A 14,352-nucleotide genomic window follows, 5' to 3' on the forward strand; every position below is an offset into this window, starting at 1 on the left:
TTCTTTTTTTTAAAAATTAGTTTCAGGTGCAGAAAACAATGTAATAGTTAGACAGGTATCATTTGCACCCCTCACAAAGTGATAACCGCCTCCCCCAACTACTACCCCTCTGACATGGCACACAGCCGTTACAGTTCCACTGTCTCTACTCCTTACGCTGTACTCCGCTTCTTATGACTGTATATATGTACATATAAAATTATAATTGACGTTCATTATGATTAATTTCAGGTTTTTCTTGGACCCACGTTGTGCAGCTGTTTTGCCTTTTATCCGGGAGAGTCTGTCACACTGGCAGTGTTGTGACAGTGCTTGTCCTGGAGCGCTTTATTTGAAACAGACATTACTTTCCCTGTGATAACATAATACACATGAAAACGTGTGTTTGACGGTTTCTGGAGAGGATGCAGAGAGCACCTGGACGCGGCCAGAGGGTCATCCTCCGGTGAACGGAGCCGCGGAGTGTTCGCAGCTCTATGGCCGCTCTTCCAACCCGCGGGTGAGATGACCCGCTCCTCTGAGAAGCCTGCGCGCCTGCACGTCCGGGGCGGAAGTGATTCTTTGAGGACTGATTGGAGGGGAGCATTTCACTTCACATTGTGTGACATGCTCCACGCCAATAGCTCCAGTGACTGTGACGCACCCGCTGTGGGCGGGGTTGTGCGCCCTCGTGGGGTCTCGTCCTCGTCTCCCCAGATTCGCCCCTCCAACCAACAGCCAGAGTGGCTTTGTAAACGTCTGACCTGGGGTTCTGATATAACTTAGGGACAGAGCAATACAAACCCATCCTTGCCCGAAAGGCAGGCGCAGGAGACGCCCCGCTGCGCACGGACACCTGCTCCGTGGCCCTGGCCTGCGCGCCAGCACCGGCTACCTGGGCCGGGGTCTGAGTGTGGGCGCCGCGAGCCCCGGCCTATCCACCAGAGGGCAGTGGTGCATAACCGAGGCCCCTGGGTCCCAGCGGGTCGCTGACACCCTGATGTATCTGTGACAGGGAGGCCACTGCCATGTGGAAATAGTGCTTCCGCTCAAACCTGCCCCGGGAAAGGGAGGGCGGTTGGGGAGACTCCAGTCGCAGCAGCTCCATTGCAGGATGAGAACAGCGGGAGGCCACTGCAGGAGGCTGGCCCTGGCCTTGACCCCACGCAGGCCTGGAGTCCTAACCCCCCTCGCCCCCACACCCCCAGCCCCCTTCTCCAAGTGTCCCTCAATGGGACACCCTGCGGGGCTGCCGTCTGGCAGTACCTGCTGCCTCCCCTCCCACCCCGAGGTGTTTCCTTTGGCCAGCACAGCAGCACGTCCAGTCCGGGTCACCAACGGGGAGGCCTGCGCAGAGGCGGTGACTGAAGACCGGTCCCTGCTACTCCCTGCCCACAGAGCTCCACGGCCACAGGGGTGCTGGGTTCCACGAGGACACAGCCTCCGGCAGACTGGGCATATCCTAGGCCGATTCTCAGGAAGCACCTCCTTACCTGGGGAAGGTTGGCCTGGCCAGGGGTCCACGAGGGGACCCTCCTGGATGGGCCTGCCTGCGCCTGACTTGCATAGCTAGTCAGCATTTTCTTTTGGCATTTCTCATAAAACGGAGCCACTGGTGCTCTGGATCATCGGGGGATCTGACTGTGAACTGAGGTGATGCTCTGACAGCACAGCCCTGGCGTCCCTGCCTGACTGATGGCCGGCCCCGCTGGCAGCCCCTCTACTCATGCTGAATGGTTCCTCAGAGGCTAATATCAGTATTACAGTACTAATTTATTAGACACGGGCAGATTTTAAATTTCATTTTTGTGCAGTTATTTAAAATTTAAAATGATAACGTCTAACCCAATTAAATTTCAGTTGATCACTCTCCAAATGCACAGAGTCTTATAAAATATGAATTAGGAGTCTTAAGAACTCTTATAACAACTTAATCTCCACGTAGCTGGTCTGCTTTGGGGGCTGTCATGTCACCGTGTAGACCTTAGGAAATAAAAAAGGGAAGACAGACACCGGGCAGATCCAATATTGAAAATTATCTCAGCCATCTGCCTTCAAGTTCTGGGCTTTTTTTATGCACATTCAATTCCTTCTCCTGTTTTGCAATAATTATTGGATCTCTCTCTTTGGGGATTTCTGGCGTTTTCATAATTTAGTGACTCCAGTGAAGAGAGCCTGTTTGCAGCCTTGAAAGACGTGCTGCGTCTGGGGAGGCCTGGGGGTGTGTGGCCCATATCCTGGCACCTTCTTGTCTATGGCTGTTGTCACACTAACTGTGTGCAGGACAGCAGTCAGTGGGGACAGCCTGCTTCTTTTCCAGGAACACTCACAGCACACATGGCTCCTGGCCAGATGGCCTTAAAACCCACCTCTCCCACCAGGGAGGGAGGTTGGCCCAGGAGCGCCACCCTAACTTCTGACTGGGGACCTGGACGACACGCAACACCACGGTAGAGCTTGGCTTAATGGTGACCAGTGTGACAGTTGTCATGTCTGTGGGTCTCAGTTCCTGGTCTAACATGTGGATCATAAACACCTCTCCTCTGAGGGTGCTGTGGGCATTACATTGTCTGCGGCCTGAGCCCAGTGCCTGGCGGACGTGGACGAGGGCAGACGGGCAGGACCACAGGACCTTTGCTCATCACGTCTGCAGCAGGACGTGGGGAGGCCGAGGGAATCAGGTCACACGGCGGGCGATAGGATTGTCTCAACTGTGAAATCAGAAATAGCAGAGTCAGAAGCAGGCCCACGATCTCCAGACGGTGGTTTGGTTCAAACACTCAGGGAACTTGGCGCAGTCAGTGAAAGGTTGGGAAATGAGTCACCTCCAGGAGGGAGGCCACAGAGAAAAGCCGTGGCCCGGGTAGGGCATTGCCCCCGGTGTCCTGGGGCCTCTGCTCTGGCTTTTCCCTTTGGGCTCTTTGGCAGAGTCAGATAGCAGTGCAGTCCACATCTACTTATTTTACTTGACATGTGACATTATTGTGTCCCTCTGATTGTATAGGTAGGTCTTGGGTTTTGGCTGCAGCAGAGCTGCCAGGGCCAGGAGCAGACTGCTGAGGACTGACTCTGGGACAGCCGTGCTTTTGAACAATGTGTGTCAGCCTAAGGTCACCTTCCAGGTGCGGTGATTGTGTCCACGGGAAGGTGCTGTCTGGCACCTGGGCCACCTCCTCCTGCCCAGCAGTGTGTGGCAGCCCTGGACGTGCTTCTCTCTGTCCTGTGGTCCTGGCACCCTGTGACCCATTGCCCTTGGCAGCCATCATGGGGGTCTGTGCAGTGCACCCCACTGGGGCCACAACCCCTTCTTTGTCTTCTTGGACACACTGAATCTTTTTTTTTCTCAAGATTTTTATTAAAACATAGCTAACAAATATTACGTTTCAGGGGTGCACCATAGTTATTCAACATTTCTATACCTAAAAAAGTGATCACCGTGCTAAGTCCAGCCACCATCTGACCCCGTACCACGCTGTCATGATATTATTGACTATATTCCCCGTGCTGTACATTACATCCCCATGACTTATCTGTTTTATACCTGGAAATTTGGACCTCTTATTTCTCTTCACCTTTCTCCCCTTTTTAATTTTTCAATTATGGTAGACGATCAATATTATTTTATGTTAATTTCAGGTGTACAGCATAGTGGTTGCACATTTACATAATTTGAGACGTGATCTCCCTGACTAGTACCCACCTGGTACTACACGTAGTTATTTCTTTATTATTGACTATATTGACTATTATTGTTGAGAAATCAGCTGACGGTCTTATGGGAGCTTCCTTGTAGGTAACTAACTACTTTTCTCTTGCTGCTTTTAAGATTCTTTTTTGTTTTTAAACTTTGGCATTTTAATTGTGATGTGTCTCAGTGTGGGCCTGTTTGGGTTCATCTTTTTTGGGAGTCTACACTTCCTGGGCTTGTATGTCTATTTCCTTCACCAGGTTAAGGAAGTTTTCAGTCATTATTTCTTCAAATAGGTTTTCAGCTCTTTGTTCTCTTTCTTCTCCTTCTGGTACCCCTATAAGGCAAATGTTGGTACACTTGATGTTGTCTCATAAGCTCCTTAAACTGCCCTCATTTTTTAAAATTTTTTTGCGCTGTTCTGTTTGGGTGTTTCATCCTATCTTATCTTTTAAATCACTGATTCAGTCTTCTGCTTCATCTAATCTATATTGATTCCCTATATATTCTTCATTTCCATTATTATATACTTTATTTCTGAATGGTTCTTTTTTCCTTTTCTGTCTCCATTTTTATGTTTCCTATCTCTTTGTTGAAGTTCTCCCTGAGAGCTTTCTTATAACCAGTGTTTGGAGCTCTACATCGGGTAGATCACTTATCTCCATTTTCTTTAGTTCTTTTTCTGGAGCTTTGTTCTATTCTTTTATTTGGGACATGTTTCTTTGTCTCCCCATTTTTGCTGCCTCCCGGTGTTTGTTTCTATGTATTACGTTGAGCTGCTATGTCTCCCGGTCTTAGTACAGTCGCCTTATGTAGTAGGTGTCCTGTGGGACCCAGTGGCGCAGTCTCCCTGGTCACCTAAGCCAGGTGCTCCAGGAGTGTCCTTTGTATGGGTTGTGTGTGCCCTTCTGTTGTAGTTGAGCCTTAGTTGCTGTTTGCATGTCAATGGATGAGATTGACCCTCAGGCCAATTGGTTGTGAGGATAGGCTGTGACTACAATGTAGGAGCTATTGTGCAAAGGCTGACCTTACAGAGCAGGATTCACTGTAACAGAGCTCTGTGCCTGTCCAGTCTGCCCTTTGGGTGTGTCTTCCTCAGAGGTGGCTGGGTGACGCTCTGGCTTGGACTGAAGCTTGCCCCTGGGTGTGCCAGGCCTGGGGTCTCCTGGGAGGGACCTTACCGCAGGCCAAGTTCAGCTGCAGCCTGTGCCCTGCCTGGCGCCACCTGGCATGTACCGCAAAGCAATCTGCAGATGGCCACTGCCTGTGCTGGGCTTGGAATGGTCTCAGGAGGCCAAATGTGAACTGAGGCCAACTGTTGCTAGATCCAGGCTTAGGGCTGCTCAACTGTAGGTATGGGACATGCCAAAGCCAGATGCTGCTTGTTTGAGGTTTGTGAACCTTTGAGAGATTTGAGGAAAGTCTGCAGCATGAGCCAAGGCAGGCCATTTGTTTGGAAAAACCACTGGAAGAGGCTTGAGTGTGCCTGAATGATGGGTGGGGTGGGGTCTCCAGGAATCACCAGGGCAGGGTGAACAGTGTTAGCCAGGTTGATGGAGACTCAGCTCTAAGACCCACATTCGTCTGCACGCAGGGAGAGGCCGGGCTCAACAAAGAAACAATGGCTCTCACCAGCTCCTCCATCCAGAGCAAAGCTGCTCCATCAGCTCTTGCCCTGCATCCAGACAACTCAGTTCCTCTTTCTATTTCCCTGGTGCATTTTGAGCCGCTGCCCCAGCACTGGAGCTCAGAGAAAGTGAGCCCATCAGTGAGTAAGTCCGTGCTCGAGCCCTTTAAGAGGAACCTGGGACACTAGCTGCCCTCCGTCTCACTCAGTCACAATCTCTGCTGATTTTTACAGACGGAAGTTATGAGGACTTCTCTCCCTGGCACTGGAATCCTGGGCTGAGGAGCCTAGTGTGGCGCTGGGACCTCTCACTCCTCAGGAGGACCTCCGCAGCTGAGATATAACCTTCCAATTTTTAATGGTCACATGCTGGTGTGGGACCAACCTGTTCTGTGTCTCTGCCCCTACCCCCAGTCTTGAGGTGCCTTCTATATGTCTGCAGTTGTAGGGCTTTGGTTCAGCTAGACTTCAAGTGATTCTCAATGATGGTTGTTGTTCTGTGGTTTAGTTGTAATTGTTGTGGTCCTGAGAGGAGGTGAGCACAGTGTTTATGTACTTCACCATCTTGACCGGAAATAATCACACTGAATCTTTTGAAGAAACAGTTCCTCTGCTAAAGGGCTGGTGGGAGAGCTGTGTTTTACATTCCAGTTTGCCTTTATTGTCTATGAAACTAAAAATATATTGCTGAGACTAGTGATCTTCAGTGCCAGTCTTGAACTCAATGTTCAGACGAAGCCAAGCAGAATGGTGGGCATTATCCTTGGTCGGTCTCCATGGGCGTGTATTGGTCAAAGAACACAGTGACATGAATAAACAACACAGGGCCAGATATCTGGAGACCGCCGATTGTGATATAGGGTCCTGACACACTGGGGAGGCATCTCCTGCCCAGTGGAGATTGCAGTCAGTGAGGTGAGCAGAGATCAGACAAGTCATCACACAGACAAACATCTGAGAAACTTGGGCCCCAGGCTCCTGAGTTTGGGTGACGTGTTTTGACTTAAATGATGAAGCAGCGTCTAACCCTGGTCCTGCCCTCTGGAGTCTCTGACAGATGGGAGGCTGTGTCTTTTGCCTCCTCTGTGAGGGGAGGTTTCCTGTGCAGTTCAGAGGAAATGCTCTATAAAGAGAGGAGAGGCTGTGGAGGGTGGAGCAGGAGCCTCTGCCTCGGTGTACCCAGGCTTCGTGCACTGCGCGGACGTTACTAACTGACCTCACAACATGCTTATCTCAGCTGTGCTGTTCAGCAGATCTGAGGGCGTTGCTAATTCATAATGTTTTATTTTACTTGAGTTCCACAAAAAACAAATGAAATCAACACTTCCCATCATAGTCACTGACCTTAAAAATTCCAAACGATGTCCCTTATCATTCTTATTATCTGTGTTTTCTCAGGTTCCTAGGCAAGTGTGGCTTTTATAAAGAACTTGCATCACTGTAGGAGTGTCTTCACTTTACAGACGAGGGAGCTGCAGTACCCAAGGAATCTCCCATGTGTCCAGAGGCACGGGGACAGATTGCCAACACCCAGCTGGCCTGGTGGGCTGTCCCTGAGCTGCTGGCTGGAGTCGTCTCCCGGCATCAGTCTCAGCAGTGCCCTTTCTGCGGCCAGCACACCCCCATGTGCCCCACGCAGCATGGTGAGTTGTGGGGGCCTCATTTGCCTGAGTGTGTGGAGGGCTCATACATGAACCCCCAGAGTGTAAATATGGTAAATGGCACTGAAGATCACTAGGCTCAAACAATCAGCTTGAGGGCTGATTTAAAATTTCTCCCTGTCACTCTCCCTCTGTGTCACACACACCACACAGCATCCACACACACACACACACACACACACACACACACACTGTGCACACACACAGCACACACATGTATACATGCCATATTCACATACACCCACAATGGTCTCCGAACCAGGATTTCGTACTTCGCATCACCTTCCTTGGCTGACACTAAAAACACCTTTGCAATCTGAGCTGCCAGCCCCATGAGAGCAAGCTGCCTCCAGAAATGTTCTAGAAGGCTCTCTGGAAACCACTGCTCCTGGCTGACCTTGCTGACCACCAGGCCAGAGGCTGAAGGGCAGCAGCTTCTGAGGGTCCTAGAGCCCGTGGGGCCTCCCCTAGTGGCCAGTAGTTGGTGATACACCACGGAAGGTGCCAGAAGCCATGGGGCCAACAGCAGCTGGGCCCACTGGGCTGGGTATTTGCTGTCACCACTGGTGCCTGAGGCATTGCTCTGCCCCACCTTCTCCCCAGAGAGCATATGGTGGACAAGTGTTCGTTTCAATGCCCTGGGAGGATCCGGCTTCTTGAAAACGGGCGCGTCGCCCACCATCATACCCTCAGAAGGTGGCCGCCCCTCAGGGGAGCTGTGATGTCAGCTCACATCTCCTTACTGCGGCTCAGAAAGTGACGCAGTCTGGAAACTCACTCTGGTGTAGCAGTGAGGCCAGGAGAAGATGAAACAAAGCACATTTCTCGGAAGGAGAAATGTCTTTGAGAAAGGATGTCACGTCGTTGAAATTGCCACTCAAGCCCTAAATAAACAAAAACAAGCAAAACTCTGAATCTTTGAAGTCCTTGATTGTTTTGCGCATTTAGAAGGGCTCTCTTTCTCAGTTACCTGAATGAGTTAACACCTACACAGTGCTTAGAGGAGCGCCTGGCCGTCGTGACCAACACAGCCTGTCGCACAGGAGAGCAAATGCTCTCCGAAAGCAAGTGTGCAGTCATAGCCGGGCATGCCGTGGCATCCTCACAGGAGAACGCCAGTCTGTCCTCTGAACTCAGGGCGACGGTGGGGTTTCACTGTGTTCACACGAAGCACATCGATAAGGTCTCCGTACGTACGTGACAGAAGCAAAGGACATGCCCACTCGCTGTCCACCTACAAACCAGAGGCCGGCCATCACACTCTGTAAGCCTGGGTTTGGCCAGCACCTTCAGCCATCACCTCTCTGTAAGTCCCCACATTCTCACTAACTCATGTAACTAATTTGGTTAGCACTTCGCGATGCGGTCATTTATTTAACGTAAATGTAATTATCATAAAGCTTCTAATTTATTTCCCCAAAAGCACTTCGCTGCGATTTCATAGGTCTGGTACTGGTCCTGGGTGACTCTGCTTGGCCTGGGCACACTTTATTTACTGTGACCAGTACCTGCCTTCATCAACAACACCTCCTGTGGGATTTAATAAGTCAAGGCCCCTTGAAGTGCAACGGAAGGGTCACTGGAGTGCACTTCCTCGCGGGGCCAGAGTCAGTGTCATGACACTCGGCTTCCCGGCCTCTGTGTGCAGTGCCGTTTCTTTCCCGCACCAAGCAGCCTGCTGCCCTGTCGGCTGAGTGTGGGCTGGGCCAGCATCTTCTGTGAAGGAGAACATCCTTTCAAATAGTGTATCAGCTCTCAATTCCCAAATCCCCACCGTAATGCTGTGTGACAAACACTCCCACTACAGTGGCCTGGGGCCATGTTTGGATAGCAATGGTCTGGGCTCAGCGGGCGTCCTCCAGGCGGCCCCGCCCAGATCTGGGTGCCCTGCTGGCTGTTGGCTAATCCAAGGTGGTCTCGCAGCCCTGCGCCCTATGTCATGGGCTCCTGAGGCCAGCTTACCTGCACCAGTGTCTGCTCTTCTCCGGATTGAAATTCTCCCCCTGTGTTGGCAGGTTAGCCAGGCCGTTGGCAGAAGGAGGCCGTGACTCAGCTGGTGTCCCAGTCGGAGTCCAGTGAAAATCCAACCCATCCTGAGATTCCAAAGGGAGACATGCAAGACGAGAACTGATCGCAGATGGTGGTGGGAGGGCTGAAACCGGACAAGGAGGCGGTGTGTGCTCCTACCAGGCCCACCCGCCACCTGGGCCCCTATGGAAGAAGCTGCAGCCTGGGAGGAGCTGACGCCCCAGATGGGGGCGGGGGAGGTAGCCCTTCTCTCTCCCTGTCCCCAGGGCGGCTCCACCCCAGATAGTGCAGGATGGGAGAGGGTGAGGGTCTGAGGGCTGACAGGCAGGTGCCCTCACCATCGCAGGGACAGCTAAGAGAGCCTGGCTCCTGGGCTGCTGGAAAGGGCATCTGGACACAGCTGCTCCTGCATCCCTGTCCAGGCCTGGAAGGGGTGGGTGGGGCTGTCCCCAGGGCAGCAGGAAGGACCCAGGCTTGCAGGTACTGTCCCCACCCTCCAGTGTCTGTGGGGGTCAGAGTACAGTCCCATCTCTCCGGGAGCAGACAGTCTGCTGCTTTCGCCACCGAGAACCCCTCTAAAGCATGTGGCCTGAGTTGAGAGAGCTGAAGGAGGCACTGGGGACCAGGACCCTGTGTTTGGGTCCCTACCACCCCTCCTGTTCAGGAGCCTCAGCTCGCAGGAAGCGGCCTTTCCCCGTCCAGATGACGACTCGCGGCTGTAACCCTCGAGGGCCACCTGCTCATCCTCTCACTTCTTCATGTCCTGTCACGTGGAAGGAGTTAACTGTCCAGCACAGCTGTGGTGTGGGCGCCGTGCTTCCTGGACAGGTTTCTGTTTCCCCCGCGCGCACGGGCTGTGGGCGGTGGGCTCTCCCCCAGACAGGCCTGCCTGCGCTGCCGCCCCTGCTGATTTAGTTGCATTGGAAAGTGTGGGTGCGCCGTGCCTTCTGCTCACGGTGAGTTATGGCGGCTTCGTTAAGGAGCTGGCTTGTTCTGCGGCGCAAATGGCCATCGTGAGCTCTGGAGGCCGTGCCCGACCAAAGGTTGTCTGCTGTGTCAGCAGGGACCTGGCGTGTGTTCTCTGCTGGACACCATGCAGCTGAGGCTCAGCCCCGCAGCCCCAGGGCCTCCATGGGGAAACCTCCGGGTAAAGCTCTCCCGGGCAAAACCCACTCCCTTGTCTCGCTGAAAATCCCAGAAACGCATCTCTCCCAATGCTGCACTGGCTGGGGCCTCACCGTGCCCTGGGAGAGGGGAAGAGGGCCGGTAGGTGTGGCCCTGGGGTACTCGGTGGGGTCAGCTAGCTGGAACACAGAAGCAGGTGGTCTGGGAAGGGCTGCAGCCCACAGGCCCTGTGCAGGCCCCTGCCAGGCCCCTCCCTCTCCGCTGCCCGCCCCCACCCAGCCTCGGCTTCTGACCCAGAGAGATCTGCCTGGGCTTGCCTGTCACCTCATCCCCCCGAAGCCCCTCCGCCTGCAGCTGTGGCTCAGGGTCTCCTGCTTCCGTAGGAAACTGCCTGCGGGTAAGAGGGCGCTCACAGCCTTTCATCCTCACCGGGCTGTGCCCTGAGCATGAGTGTCATTGGCCGGCTGTGCCTTCTGCTCCTCTGGCTGCGACGTGGCCTGTCCCTGTGCTCACTCTGACCCCGCTGACCGGGACTGACCACACAGACGTCCCGTCTCTGGGTGCCGGCTGCCCATCTCTCTCTGCCCCCTCGCGTGGGGTCCTCCTGAGTCTCCAGGCTGCCAGCCTGCCTTCCTGCTAAGGGTGTGTCTCCAGCAGTGTGGTGGGCACCCTGCCCTCCTGTCCTGACGGCTGATTCCTGCAGATTCTGGAGCCACCTGGGGTCTCGGTCCCTCTCTGGACGTGGACTGAAATGGTTTCTCCTAGAGCTGTCACAAGCTGCAGCCCAGCTGTGACTGTCGACGGGTCTCCCTCCGAAGGAAGCAGCTGGGGTTTCATGCATCCTGGTGTGTGTGGCTCGGGGCAAGATGTCCAAAGGGGACCTTTGTCACTCTCTTATCCTCCTTTCCCTTACAAGGCACCTGCTGCTCTGAGAGGCTAACCAAACTGTACTGTCCGAATCAGTGATTTCTGTAAAAAAAAAAAAAAAAAAAAAAAAAATTTACAATCTTCTAAAAGCCCTGGTTACAAATGCTTAAAATATATCCCGAAGAGCAAAATCAAGCGAGAGATTGGTGTCACCTGTCTCGGTTTAGAGTAAACAGTTCAGATCCCACCTGCTATGGATTAGCTCTTCTCGGCACGAGCCCCCACCCACCCTATTCATGTTCAAGCCACAGGCTTGACACCATGTGAGAACTGAGCCAAGAGGTCGATGACTGGACTTAAGGAAGCGTGAGTGAGCCTGAGCAGCACCAACACTGCCAACCACAGTGACAAAACATTCAGAGCCCAGGTCCAGGGGGTGCAGCAGGCTGACCACGGGAGAGGCGGGACCCTCCCACGCAGGACTTGCCGTGAGGGCTGGACACAATGAACTCGGGCAACAGCTAGACGAAGTGTGGGGCAGGCAGAGGCCCAGGAGGACCTTCGTCCTGGCTCCCACCCCTCCTGGACATGACTGCACAGGAGGTGGCAGCAGAGACCTGCCCGTCCATGTCCCTCCTGCCCCCCTCATTGTGCTGGCTGCAAGAGGACTTCTTGGGGGGGGTCCTTGGAGCAGGGTGTGGGGGCCAGACCCTGCTCTGAGGGTCCCTGGGACTCATTTGCATGGGTAAAAAGCCGGACTTAGAGAGAAGAGTGATGCACCCTCAGCGACCCCCCCAGTTCAGGGAAAGGCAGCTGCCCTGGAGGCAGCCCGCTTCGTGCTTCCTGACGGCAACCTGACTCTGAGTCCAGTGGGCAGCTCAGGCCATCCAGCATCTGGGTTCCAGAACCGGGGGCCGAGGTGTTCCATGTGTGGAGGCCGTCAACGCCCACAGCATGGCCCACCCCGGGGGCTGTTCTGATGCACCTGAGAACCTGCGTGTGTAGAAGAAGTGGGGGTTGGAGTGCTCAGTGACCCTCACGTGTCCATTTCTAAGATTCACACAAGGTTTTATCCTTCAGAGTTGTGCTTCTCTTCCGTAGTTACAGGATCTGACAGGAAGTGGTACCTTCTCAGGGTGTTTGCAGTGGGCCAGACGGTGGTGCCCAGTGTCATCTGCTAGGGATGAACTGTGTTTCCCAAATTTATATAGTGAAGTCCTGACCCCTGGCACCTCTGGATGTGACTGTATTTGGAGACGGGCTGTTTACAAAGGTAACTGAAGCTAAATGAGGTCATTAGGGTGGGTCCTAATCCAGTAAGACTGGTGTCCTCATGAGAAGGGGAGATGAGGACCCAGACACACAGAGGGACGACCGTGTGACAATACGGGGAGAACACGGCTCCACACGCCCAGGAGCGAGGCTGCAGGAGGAGCCAGCCCTCAGGACCACCAGCCTCCAGGATGAGAGACAACACATGTGTGCTGTTGAAGTGGCTTCACCTGTGCTGCTCGCCCCGGACCGCTGATAACATGGAGCCCTGGCAGTGCAGCCCGTGGCTCAGCCCAGCCTCTCGGGATTCAGGAGCGTCCAGCAGCCTCTGGCCCAAGCTCAGAGCCTGGCTCCCAGGTGGGGAGGCCCTTTCCCACTCTCCTGCTCGGCCACCTGAGGACATGATGGAGACAGATGGCTCGCTAAGTAGCCACAGGCGGGCTGGTCCAGTCCTGCCCTCTGTCTCCTGCAGGCCCTTCCCCACCTGCCCTGCGGCTGCCCACCTGTCGGTGCCCTGGGCCAGGCTGCGATGGTATGGGTGGGCTCAGGAAGCGTCCCTCACCAGCCCCATGGTCCCTCCTGGTCTCCAGTATTCTCCCTAGGAGCTGACCCCACCCAGAGTGCCCCCCAGCCCTCCTCTTCACATGACTTTGAACACCCCAAATGAACACCCCTCCCCTGCCCGCTGTGCACACTTGGGAGCAGCTAGGAAAGGACGCCCATGAAGCCAAGAGCTTTAGCACACCCAGGAAATCAGGAAATGGCTCTAGGCAGGAAGGGGACTCGTAGCCTATTGTGGGAGCAGAGCCAGGAGTGCAGTTTCCAGGCTCTCGGCCTCACGTGGAAAGGTGGTGGCTCGGGTAGTAGATGGTCATCAACTGTGACTAGTTGGCCGTCAGCTGTTAGCGGTTAGCCGTTAGCCACTGATACATCCGCCGTGGCTAAGCTAGGAAGCGCTGATTATGGATTGCAGATTGCAGAGAGGCAGATTGCAGTTAAGCAAGTGAGGTTGGTTGGCAGAGAAGTGGACGGCGGGTTGTGGATCCTATCGCTCCTGCTTCCTGTGTCTCCAACCCAGCCGCCAGCGGGAATATAGTGGCATGACTCCCCGAGCCATGGTTCTGTGGGTGTTCCTTTTTGGCCTCACCATGTCCTGCGTTCTTATGTGGGGAGCGGGACCAGAGACCCCGCATGACACCCCGCATGACACCGTCCTGTTGTGGGATCCTCTGATCCTCAGGGCTGGCCCGACCCCACGGGCTCCATCCATACTCGGGTCCTGCAAGCCTCTCAGGTCGCTGCCACCTGGATGCCCTTAGGCCCGGACTCCGTTTCTCCTCTGTCCATCACCCTTGCTCCCGCCTCAGCCCCAACGGGATCTGTGCAGTGGTCCCATGGTTCTCGAGCCCCATGCAGAACATGGTCTTGCTTTCCTCCAGGCAGATGGCAGATGGTGTTCTCCACTCATGTCATGGGTGTTGGGTCTGTCACTGGAAGGGCCACACGGCCCTGGGTTCCTCTCATTATGGCACCGGGTCCCAGACACTTACTTACTTGTCCTGCAGCCATCAGAGGAATTAAAATGAACAGCAGCCCTGACGAGGGGAGCTCTGCAGAGCAACGCTGGATGGTTACTCACTTCACAGCAGGAAACTCGCAATCAAATTCTAACAAAAGGTCACATTTGCAATAAGTAAAAAGGAAGTGTAGGTAATTGGTTCTGGAGCCCGTTAATACCTCTTCGGGCCTTGAGAGGCAATCTGATGCACTTGAAACCTTTTTGTTCAGGTGATTAAAAATGAGATTTCATTAGATCATTAAAAATAAGGGTGCACGATCTGTTTTCTTAGATTCTATAATGTTATCAAAAGAGGAAAGTACATGCAGCCAGGCAGGCACTTGAGTTTGTGAATAAATAGAACGCAAATCAGGCTTAGAGTCCCCAAACAGTCCTGGCTGGACAGGAGGCGGCTCAGTGGGACAGTGGGGACACCTTTGGGTTGGGGGTGGGGGCAGGGAGGTTGTTGAGAGTCAGATCCCACCTCGGGGTCTGGGGGAAATTGGCCATTGGGACTCTAATCAAGTCCTGAGCTGCGTCTTTTCCA

The sequence above is a fragment of the Rhinolophus ferrumequinum genome, chromosome 7 (genome assembly GCF_004115265.2).
Source record: "Rhinolophus ferrumequinum isolate MPI-CBG mRhiFer1 chromosome 7, mRhiFer1_v1.p, whole genome shotgun sequence".
In the NCBI taxonomy this organism is placed as follows: Eukaryota; Metazoa; Chordata; class Mammalia; order Chiroptera; family Rhinolophidae; genus Rhinolophus; species Rhinolophus ferrumequinum.